This window comes from Octopus sinensis, linkage group LG5 (genome assembly GCF_006345805.1).
Source record: "Octopus sinensis linkage group LG5, ASM634580v1, whole genome shotgun sequence".
NCBI lineage: Eukaryota > Metazoa > Mollusca > Cephalopoda > Octopoda > Octopodidae > Octopus > Octopus sinensis.
Genome location: NC_043001.1, coordinates 25,544,437 through 25,556,700, shown reverse-complemented (window position 1 = coordinate 25,556,700; position 12,264 = coordinate 25,544,437). Strand labels below are relative to the sequence as shown.

The following is a 12,264-nucleotide window of genomic DNA, read 5'->3' as shown; positions in this document are numbered from 1 at the left end:
CTGCGAAGGTGACGCAGTATTTAATTGGCAAGGCTGCAGGTGAATGACTAAAATTAGTAAAAGGACATGGATCAATATATCAAAGTTCAAAGTTGTTATTTGATTTTTCAGATTGGTCTGAAGGAAGAGCCAGTGTCCATGACTTAGGCCATTGGCACAAATACAACCGGTACAACCGGTGCCTTTAATAAAGTAAGGCACAACCGCTACCGGTTCGTTCGGTGCCTTTAAACAGTGTTATTTAGGGACAGATGTGTAGCGGGTTGGATGTGATGTGCCATATCAGGTCGATATGAGGTAGCCCACTACTTTATGTAGCATGTAGATGTAACGCTTTAAGGTTCTCGTGTCGGAGTACAAGTAAACATCGAAGAATCAACACAAAGAAAGAAGAAGTATTATTTACGTATATTTATCCATTTGCCCGACTGGTAGTTAAAGAGACATAAGGCGGCGAGGTGGCAGAAACGTTAGCACGCCGGGCGAAATGCTTAGCGGTATTTCGTCCGCCGTTACGTTGTGAGTTCAAATTCTGCCGAGGTCGACTTTGCCTTTCATCCTTTCGGGGTCGATAAATTAAGTACCAGTTACGCACTGGAGTCGATGTAATCGACTTAATACCTATGTCTGTCCTTGTTTGTCCCCTCTGTGTTTAGCCCCTTGTGGGTAATAAAGAAATAGGTAGTTAAAGAGACAGAAACAATAATAGTGACAGTGGCAAGATTGGTTCGCTTATTAGTAGTTGATAGTGTAGAAAAAAGTTGTCTGTCAGTAGAGAGTGAAAGTGTAAGGAATGCACGGTGCTAACTAGAAAAGCAGAAAGGATAGAGGTAACTTCGTGATTCTTGCAGCTGAAAGCCTCTCTTCGCATGTCGAGTGAAGAGCAAAGGGAAGTGTTGCTCCTTGTTCTGATTGACACGAAAGAGCGGGTGTTGCTCCTTGGTCATAGCTGACACATAAGAGGAAGATATAGGAAATTCTCTCTGTTACATAGATTATGGTCAGTTATGTAGGTCAAACCCTAAACAAAGGACTGACCTTTCCTTTACCAGCGCAGGTCCTAGGGAATCGAATGTTTCCTCATCAATCATCTGGTGCAGAGAGGATTTCTCGCTCGTTTTGACAAGCAACAAGCTGGTAGATTTGGTTTCAAATCTCAGGCAGGGTCAAGCTAGATGCCTACAGATGCAAGTCGATGGTGGCAGAAAAACACGTGAAGGGAAGGCATTCCAGAGGGTAGATTTCTTGTGAGGAAATGATTGAGTGTGGTGCAAACTGGAAGAGGTACAAGGTTAGCTAGCACCGAGTGACAGAAGGCACCGCAGTAATAATTGAAAAGTCACGGATAAGAGACGGCATGTCTTATCTCCAGCCTGCCACTGGAATCAGATATGAAGGGACGAGAGAGTGAGGTAGAAGACGTTGCACCAACCTCCATCACTTCAATCCATGTCATACGCAAGTCAAGACATCAAACCATCCCAGACTCAGCTTCGATTCTTGTGGCAATGGGCGAATGACAAAGCAGCAGATATGGATGCATTGGAAGCTGTAGACACAAACTTACATTCAGGCGGCCCAGGGTATAGTGTCATTCTCTTCAGACCGAAGCAGCAGTGGTGCTCAGCAACCCCTGGGTGCTTGAGCAGCCCTCTTTAGGATCGCTCTGTTCACTTCCATGGCCTGAGGAAGGGACTAGAAAAGGTACGTAAAGCATAGCCTGCTTCACCTCACTCCGGCCAGCATACCGCGGCAGGCGGGTATCCCAACTATGCAGTCGATGCACCAAGACGAAAACAATGGTGGCAACGCTCACCATTGGCACAGGGAATGAAAGAACGCTCGTGAACAGTTCCAAAGCAAACGGTGATGGGCAGTACTTGTTGCAAGAGAAATCGGTAGGTACATTCATTTTCAATTCTGAGTGAGACCAGACTTGCAGACAAAGGTCAGCTGTCAAAGGTCAAAATCGCTTACACCTTCTTCTGGAGTGGCAGCAGTAGCGACTGGACGCCGTGACGCGGGAATGTATTTTGCCACCAGATCTATTCTGATCTGCAAGCTAACCAACGTCCCCAAATGACCAACTGATGTCTCTGTGGCTCCCACCTCTGAGGAAAGCGTCATGTCACCATCATCAGTGCCTACCTCCCACCATGACTAACCCTAAGGAGATCAAAGACAAATTTTATGTAGACTTGAAAGATTCATAGCAACTGCGTCTAAGGAGGACAAGCTCGTCATTCTCAGCGACTCCAACGCCAGAGTTGGTAGAGACTATCAGACGTTGAGATAGATAGAGAGAGTGAGAGAGAGAGAGAGAGAGAGAGAGAGAGAGAGAGAGAGAGAGAGAGAGTCATTGGGGGGAAAAACGGAGAGTTTGCATGATCAACAGCAATGATCATCTACTGTTGAAGACCTGTGCAGCGCATGAGCTGCGATCACCAACAAAGTGTTTGGCTTTCCCAACTGCAAAAAGACGTCCTGGATGAATCCAAGCAGCAAACACTGGCATCTAATTGACTATGTCATACACAGGAGACGGGACAGGCGAGATGTTAGGGTGACAAAAGGCATTTGTGGATCAAAATGCGAGACACACCAGAGACCCATCTTCGCAAATCTCAACGTGCACGTTTGGCCCAAGCGGTGACTACAAGGGAAGCCGGCAAATAAGCGACTAAATATCAGCAATTGGAATGACAGCAAGTCGAGCCAACTCGACGCGGGTACAAACGGAACAGAAGAAGACTAGTTGGTGTTCAGAGACGTGGTGTACAACCCTGCACTCAATCGTCTGGGTAGAACAGGCGTAGATATCAAGACTGGTTCAATGAGGAAATTCAAAAGCTGCTTGATGAAAAGCATGAAGTCTACAGAGTCTCTCAGAAAAACAGCATATCAGCTTCCTAGTCTACAACACAGCCTACAACGACAAGGTACAGGTAAAGCTCGGAGAGATAAAGGATTCCTGGCTCTACAAGGTAGAGGATATACAGAAGTACACTGACAGCAACAACTCCAAGCACTTCTGCGATGTGCCGGAAGCTATTTACGGGCCACAGTCCTCTGGAACATCACTGCTCAGTGTTGACGAGACCACTCTCCGCAAAGACAAAAATACAATCCTGGAAATGTGGGCAGAGCACTTCAGCGACGTCCTGAATAGGCCTTCCTCTAACAACGCTGAGGCCATTGCTTGCATGCCCCAAATTGACATCAACACTTCTTCGAAAGAGCGTCCAACAGAAGTAGAGGTCCAGAAAGCAATTAAGCTTCTCTCAAAAAACAAGGCACCGGGCCCTGACTCCATCCCAGCTGAAATATACAAGGTAGTGCGACCAGTCTTTGCATAGAAGCTCACCAACCTCTTTCACACCATGTGGAAACACAAAATGGTTGATCAAGAGCAACGGGAAACAGACAGTCCTGTGACAACCACCGAAGAATTTCTCTCTTTGTCATTGCTGGTAAGATACTCGCAAAAGTCCTCTTTAACCGCCTCACTCAACACGTGGAAGACGGGCATTTGCCAGAAAGTCGATGTGGCTTCAGAGAGGACCGTGAGTCAGTCGACACGATCCTTGTTGCACGTCAACTTCAGAAGTGCCAAGAACAGAACAGGGATCTATACACGATGTTTGTAGTCGCGATGGGCTTTGGAAGATTGTGTGTAAATTCAGCTGTCCGGACAAATTCAGCAGTATGGTGCGACAGTTTCACGGAGATGGAGATTCTTCCAATGCATTCTCAGTCACTAACGGAGTCAGGTAGGGCTATGTACTTGCACCTATGCTGTTCAAGCATGTTCTCAGCCATGTTGTCAGATACCTTCTGCAATGACGACGAAACCACCACCAAGATCAGATTCAGGACTGGTGAAAGACCCTTCAACCTGCAGAGGCTACAGGCTAAGACCAAGGTGGAAGAGGACTTGGTGCACAACTTCCGTTTCGCAAACGATTGCGCATTCGACACTGCTATAGAGACCCAGATGCAGCAGAGTATGAACTACTTGTCTATTGCCTGCAACTACTTTGGCTTCATAGCCAATACTTAGAAAGCAGGGGTTATGCACCAATCTATTCCTTTATTACCCACAAGGGGTTAAACACAGAGAGGACAAACAAGGACAGACAAACAGATTAAGTCGATTACATCGATTCCAGTGCTTAACTGGTACTTATTTAATCGATCCCGAAAGGATGAAAGGCAAAGTCGACCTCGGCGGAATTTGAACTCAGAACGTAGCGGCAGACGAAATACCGTGCTAACGTTTCTGCCAGATCGCCGCCTTATGCACCAATCTGCCTCACAGAAGCTGTATGCAGAACCATCTATCACTGTCGAAGGGAAAACCTTGAAGGTTGTTGCAGCACACTCCCCGAATCTGTGAACATTGACGATGAAGTTGACACTCGCATTACCAAAAGAAGCTCAGCATTCAGGCGGCTACGCGAATCAGTGTGGGAGAGGAGAGGTGTTAGGCTGGCCACTAAGTTGAAACTGTACGAAACAGCTGTACCGCTGTATGTCTGCGAGACTTAGATGGTTTACGAACGTCACACCAAAACGCTAAACGGCTTCCACATGAACTGCTTGAGAAAGCTGTTGAAAATCATCAGGCAAGACAAGATCCCAGACACAGAGGGCCTCTCTGGAGCTGAATTGCCAAGCATTTACACACTACTGAGGAGAGCACAAATCACGTGGGCAGGCCACCTTGTTTGAATGCCCGGCACGCGACTCCACAAGAGACTGTTTTACAGCGAACTGGCGGAAGGTAAGTGCACGCAAGGTGGACAGAAAAAGGGCTTCAAGGGCACATTCAAAGCCTCACTGAAAAGCTTTGAATTAACCTCAACACCTGGGAAACGCAAATGTGGGGATGAGATGAGCCAGAAGGAAAGGGCTGTGACGTCAATGGTCAAGAGGCTTGGCCGGAACAGGGAGGGTGAGAGAGAAAGTGAGGGAAGGGAGACCAAGGTCGTCCTCTTTTGCCTTGGATGCTCACGACGAACGGACGTGAAACGAGCGAGCCGATGGAGAAGGGACACTAGCAGCAGCTTTTGTTAGGCCCGCGGGCTGGGCATGAGTTTTAGATTGAGTACAGCTGGACGGCAAAACGACGAGAAGGTAGGTGATTTGTTTCTTATTCCCTCGCACAACAGCAAACACAAGACTGCCCAGCCTAACGAAGCTGAACCAACAGAAGTGCCATCTCCTACGAACGGAACGGGATTGCTGGGGTACAAAGAAAACAGTAAGTTGAGAGCCAACTCCTTGCCTTCAGTCCCAACAGAACACCAGTGTCCGAACAGCGGCAGAGCCTCCCGATTACGCTTCGCACGAATTGGTCACAGCCGTACACACTGTGCCTTGTCTCTCCCATGTGATGTCCTTGGTCATTGTCGACAACGACGGACGAACTGATAATATACCGAACGTAGACAATGAAATGTCGTCAATAAGTTAATGGGCGAAGTTTCGCATGTCGTAGCACAGATTTCCGTCGATTTCCGTAAAAAACTTTTATTTTTTTACATAAGTAATGAGAGCGAAAGGGACTAAGAGGAAGCGATTTTACGACGAGAAGGTTTCACTTTGAAGTCGGCCTGTGTGTGTTTGATGGGGTGTGGGAGACAGACAGTATGTTGTGTAAGTGAAGTGCTTCTGTTAGTGTGTGCGAAGAGACAGAGAGAGTAATGTGTGAAAGAGAGAGATAACTGATTTTTTACTCGGTGTATGTGTATATGTATGTATGCATGTATGTGTGTGTGTATGTATCTATGTATGTGTGTGTGTGTAAGTATGTGTGTGTGTATGTATGTATGTATGGCCGATTCATCGTAATTTTTTACTCGGTGTATGTGTATATGTATGTCTGCATGTATGTGTGTGTGTGTATGTATCTATGTATGTGTATGTATGTATGTGTGTATGTATGTATGGTCGATTCAGTGTAATTTTTTACTCGGTGTATGTGTATATGTATGTCTGCATGTATGTGTGTGTGTGTATGTATCTATGTGTAAGTGTGTGTGTGTGTATGTATGTATGTATGTGTGTGTGTGTATGTATCTATGTATGTGTGTGTGTATGTATGTATGTATGGCCGATTCATCGTAATTTTTTACTCGGTGTATGTGTATATGTATGTCTGTCTCTTCGCACACACTACAGAAGCACTTCACTTACACAACATACTGTCTGTCTCCCACACCCCTCAACACACACAGGCCGACTTCAAAGTGAAACCTTCTCGTCGTAAAATCGCTTCCTCTTAGTCTCTTTCGCTCTCATTACTTATGTAAAAAATAAAAGTTTTTTACGGAAATCGACGGAAATCTGTGCTACTACAACCGAAACTATGCCAGTTAATGAATTAAAAGCGATTATCATTATGTTGGTGGTATTATTACACAAGTGTACCGGTCATCTTTCGGTACAAGTACCATCCATAACTGCCACGTCTTTTTGTATACATTTGAAGAAGAAGATCGTCACTCTCCGTAAAGTTTTTTTTTTATATATAGGGGATTAGGGTTAGGGTTAGGGTTTGTGTTAGGGGTGGAAGAAAAGGGTTTCTTTTTTCTTCAGAAATGTAAACAAACACACGTGGGTTTATAATAGGCAGTTATGTTACTTGTACCATTTAAAAGCGATTATCATTATGTCGGTGGTATTATTTATTACACAAGTGTACCGGCCATCTTAGCTAAGAACTTCGTAAATGTTTGTTTGCTAATGAGCTTCCTCTATGTCAGGATGTAACATATAATATAGGAAATGTAAACATTTCGAATATGCGTTAAATAATAACTGTTGACTATGCAGTCAGTTGCAGCAGCATACGATCTGAGTTATCTTTCTTAGAAAAGCCAGAGGGCGCTGAGTGACGTCATCTTCGCCCAATCTGAGGCGAGTATATAACAGAGATTCAAAATTGTAACTGTCATGATCGCTGATTGTTTCTTGGTTATTTGGTAAACATTTACGCTGAAATAAGGATTGATACTCCCGCCTCTTTGGGTAAGCCGATTATTAATTAAAGTCTATTTCAATCGTTACTTCCCTGATCAGTCTGTGGGAGATATTTTGATGACTGCATAGTAGTTTTTTTTCTTTGTCACACTTGTGTGAATTTTGATCATGCTGCGATGCGATGCAATGTAAATGCTTTAGAGATTGGTCTGGAACCGTTACCTGTGCTTGTGTGTGTGTGTATATGAGGTCGATTGCAGTTGTTTTGCGTACATATATTGTCTTTTAATGAATTGAAAGATTTAAATGGAAATCATTCTTTCCCTTTAACAATGCTTGCAGCTCTTTAATTCTATAAAACCCGCCTTCTGTTTAAGATTTTTCTTTAATTTTCAATTTCTCTTAGAAAACACTATCACTATCGACTTGAACTTTCATTTAGTTTTCCGATTATGCCTGTATGAGAATAAAATGAAGGTAACTCTCTATGGTCGAGACATTAAATAGATTTTATAAAGCTATTTTACGTGTTATAAATGTGTTATTTCCTTCGAATAAGTCTTTTCTTTTAAAAAAAATACGTTGTAAACATTTAAGACGGCCATTTTGTAGATTATTCCTACGGATGGAATAAATAGATGGACGGATGGATGTTTCGTTTGACTGTCAACTATATTACGATAGAGAAGAATATTTGTACAAGCTGAAAGCGAGTAAAGCCATCAACAAGTCATTGTGGTTACTGTGTCTAAGCTATAGTCTTTTAAACAACAATTTATTGAAAAAATTAAACGATGTTTGTTGCACAAAACTAACGGAAAAAAAGTTGTTGAAATTAAATGCAATTTATTTGCGGACACGTCTTGTAAAATGTAGATTTTTTTCGGTGTCATCATTTGTTGCGTTACGAGCTTCTTTATTATGTGGTGGCGTCAATGTTGGTCTCTGTGGAAATGTATGGAACTGTCGATGCAATTTTCTAGCATTCAGTAATTTTGAAGAAATTGATCTAACGATTAATTATTTTTTTCACTTGAAAGATAAACACTTCATATCTATCTAAACACTGCTTTTTCAAGAATTTTTTAATATAAACCACGGTTTCGATTATTTAATATTGATAAGAGCTTAAGACAGTATTCGTAGTGTTTTTTTCTTCTTTTATTGTAAAGGATCGAGAAGGATATTCCAACACGTTAGTTTATGCTCATCATTTTCCAAAAAAATTCCTTTACAGCATCATTTACGATGTCATAAAGGAATACGGAAATTTTGGCTGTCATTGATAACAATATAATCCCAGTAGTTCATTTGTTGGGCGTGTTCCGACTTCACAAGTAGATGTCTGTGATTGAAAGATTCCTCAAAATTCAAATGTATTCTTTATCCTTAATTTTTAGTTGAAGAAACATTTAAACCAATTCAATTTCATTATAATCAAGAATATCCAGTTGTATCCTATCTATAGCATTTATTCTTGATGTCTCATGACTGTTGCACTTTTTTTGTCTGATACGAAATTGCAGATCGCTTCAAGTAGAATGAGGTGAGTGCAGATGTCTTGTGGCTGTCAGGTTCACAACACACAAGAGAATCTGCTTTCAGGTTAGCAGGGAAGCAGACTGCAATATATAGTAAACTGTACGCTAATTTACGTAATGTAGTAGTGAGCCAAGGAATTCCTATTAAACGATGGAAAAATTATGTAAATGACTTAAGAATGCAGTAAAGATGACCCCAGAATTTAAATTAAAAATAAAATCAGGTGGAATAGTGAGTCAGATCTTTAGCTTAGTGACAAATCTGAACAAGTTCCGATCTTATTGAGCCTCATCGGCTAAACATAGTCTTAACTTTTACTGCAAGATCTTTGAATGACTAAAAAAATATATAGTGTTTTTGTGAATGAACGCTGAATGGCATTATGAGATAAAATAATGATAGCCATTGAATGAAGGGTCGGTCCTGTTGCATGGAAAGGCAGAGTGAGTGCTAATATACTGAGGTAGTGAGGCAAGAAATTATAAAATATATGTTGTGTCCTGTCCAGGGGAGGTGGTGGTGTGCATTGCTCTTTTATTTTAAACGCGATAGACTCAGGTTGGTGTTGACTGATCAGACGACTCGTCGTCAGTTTGTGATTTTTATAGTTTTTCAGTCTAGTCAAGATTCTTATTTCTAGCAATGAAAAAATTTAAGGAATCACCCCCTCCCGTTTTAGTTAATGTGTCATCCTCATGTAGGTGATAATAATGAATTCATTCTCTAAACGTATTTCAAAGTATTTTATCTGTGCACGTTAATGCATAAATAATATTTTATTCCATTTTCCCCTCAACTTTGTACAGAATAGCTTTATTCGTTAAATTTATATATTTGCTTGAATGTGGGTGCTTATATTAATTTTGTGTTTTGGCTGGAGACAGTTTGTAGTATCTGCAACTACTATGTTTTTTTTTTATATTTTAGATATGAAATTAGTTATTTCAGAATGCATTGGAATGCTTTAGGAGTTTAAAACCTACCACCACCCAAATTTTCGTATTAGTAAAAACAAAAGAAAACAAATAAGGATTTGAACCTTTGCACAACGGTCCAATTTGCACTCAAATTATTCATCTCAACTCTCGAGATATTTAGCAGCTTTTCATTTTATATTTATATTCATTTAATATTTTATATATCATGTAAATTAATTGTCAGGTATTCCCATGATATTAGTGCTACTTACCCCAGGCACCCTTCCTGATCTTATGTTTTCTTCTATTCATCTTGTACTTTGTGAATGTTCTGGTAGCTTGTCACTGCTATCTTTATCTCACTTAATGGTTTCCACCCGTATATAATATAGAGCAGCCACGAATCCCTTCCACAACAACAAGCCTGTTCCTGTCCCTTCTATCAAACTGCAATTACTCTTTACTCTTTTACTTGTTTCAGTCATTTTGACTGCGGCCATGCTGGAGCACCGCCTTTAGTCGAGCAAATCGACCCCAGGACTTATTCTTTGTAAGCCCAGTACTTATTCTATCGGTGACGGGGACGTAAACACACCAGCATCGGTTGTCAAGCAGTGCTAGGGGGACAAACACAGACACACAAACATTCACACACACACACACATATATATATATATATATATATATACATACATATATACGACGGGCTTCTTTCAGTTTCCGTCTACCAAATCCACTCACAAGGCTTTGGTTGGCCCGAGGCTATAGTAGAAGACATTCGCCCAAGATGCCACACAGTGGGACTGAACCCGGAACCATGTGGTTGGTAAGCAAGCTACTTACCGCACAGCCACTCCTCAATACTTCATATAAAGCTTACTGCTATTGTTTTCCTTTTTAGTTGAGAGTGCACTTTAGTCTTGTGAATTACAAGATGACTGCATTAGTGTTGGTATTACAAAACAAAAACAAACAAGAAAAGCACCCAGTACGCTCTGTAGAGTGGATTGTGTTAGGATGGGTGTCCATCTGTATAAACCATGCCAAAACTGAGACACTGGAGCAAGATGTGTTCCTCCAACCTATTGGATCCTGTTGAATTGTCCAACCCATGCTTGCATGGAAAACAAAGATGAAATGATGATTGTGACTCCTCAAGATATTCTGTTTAAAACATATATATATCATCATCATCATCATCCTCATTTAACGTCCGCTTTCCATGCTAGCATGGGTTGGACGGTTCAACTGGAGTCTGGGGAGCCCGAAGGCTGCACCAGGCCAGTCAGATCTGGCAGTATATAATTATATTTGACTCATCTGAACTATGGTAAATCTTTGGCTGTGCTTACATCATCTTTTCTAAACCTGTTTTATCATGTTTTTCATGTTGACCTGTGTAGGAAGAGAGGCCTTTAATATAGCAGCTTTTCATGTGTTTTGATCCTATTTCGTCTCATAGATGAGACAGATATAGGTCTGATCTTATCAATTTATATAGTAGTCTACCTTGCTATTCTTCTGTTAGAGATAAGAAGCACCATTTTTACTTTTGGCAGTGAGCATACCACATTGATTATGAATCATATCTAGTAAAACATATCCAACTTGCTATCTTTGTAGCCCAAGGTATTTAGTTCATAACTGCTTATTGTCTGCTTTAACAATGCATCTATAGTATCTAGATATCCTATTGCTACAAAAGTAGCAATAGGATATTTGGATATTTTCATTAGCATTTTGAGTACTATTCCAGATTGTTCCTCAACAATAGATACAAATATCTTTTGCTTCTTTTCATTCCTTGATCAAACCCATTTCACTGATGCTGTTGGGATTTTGTGGACTCTGCTATTAAAACTTGTGGTTCTTGGCATTCCAAAGTTCTATTGAGTGCCCAGTTCTGAATGTTTGTGTGATTGCCTTAAGATCTAAAATGAATAGAAATCTGAAGACTAATCATTGATGAACATAGTCTCATTTATATATCATTTTATATCCTAATTCATGTGCTATAGCATCATTAGTTATGGGTATTTAATGGGACAGTCACTGGATCACAATATTTTTGATGTGCCGAATGAATATCTACATGGTGGGTCCTTAGAACAGATATCTACAGGATTGTTCAAAGACCACTGATTTTTTTCAGTTTTCACACTGATGTTCTCATTTTTTACTGGTATAGATCATCAAAAGATGCACACTCACACATACACTGACATACACTCATGAACATACACACACATAAATGAGCATTGAATTAGTAGAGTTGTAATAATTGTTCTAGCTCTCTATGCATGATTTTAAATCCCAGTTAGATCAGTTTTGCCTTTGTCCCTTCTGAGTCAAAAGTTCTAGTTCTGGATGGTGGGATGTTAAAACAGCTGAGATACTTTGTGGTATTTGCTTTGGCTCTGTTTCCTGAGTTCTAATCCTGCCTCCTCTCACTGGAAAGGAACCTAGCAAAAGCAGTGATAGTCTTGGTAAGACCTTAAATAAGTATTTCAGCAGATTACTCTGAATATCAGCATCCTCAAAAGAAGGAATTTTTATATATATATATCAAATAAATGTCTTATAAAACTATCCCTCACATACAATAACAGCCATATCAACAATCCAATATACCTCCATCATCAGCTGCCCCATGGATATCACTGGTTTCGACACATGGACAGTACCATTCAATCTGGTAGTGCCAACAGCACTAAAATAAGTGTTGTTTGAGAACAAACATACCATAGATATCACCACATTCATTCAATCTTAATTCTAGGAAGGATTAAACAGTAACATTACCCTATGTACAAAAGCAGTA

General features: G+C 40.9%; 1 protein-coding gene across 3 annotated transcripts in view; it reads left to right on the top strand.

The window, feature by feature from the left end:
- Window positions 1–6,891: 6,891 nt before the first annotated feature.
- LOC115211619 (cytoskeleton-associated protein 5) overlaps window positions 6,892–12,264 on the top strand; it is a 111,776-nt gene continuing 106,403 nt past the window's right edge. For all 3 annotated transcript variants that reach the window (XM_029780233.2, XM_036503239.1, XM_029780232.2), the window contains exon 1: window positions 6,892–7,032. The gene's annotated coding sequence lies outside the window, so the exon portion shown is untranslated. The remainder of the gene's footprint in view (window positions 7,033–12,264) is intronic.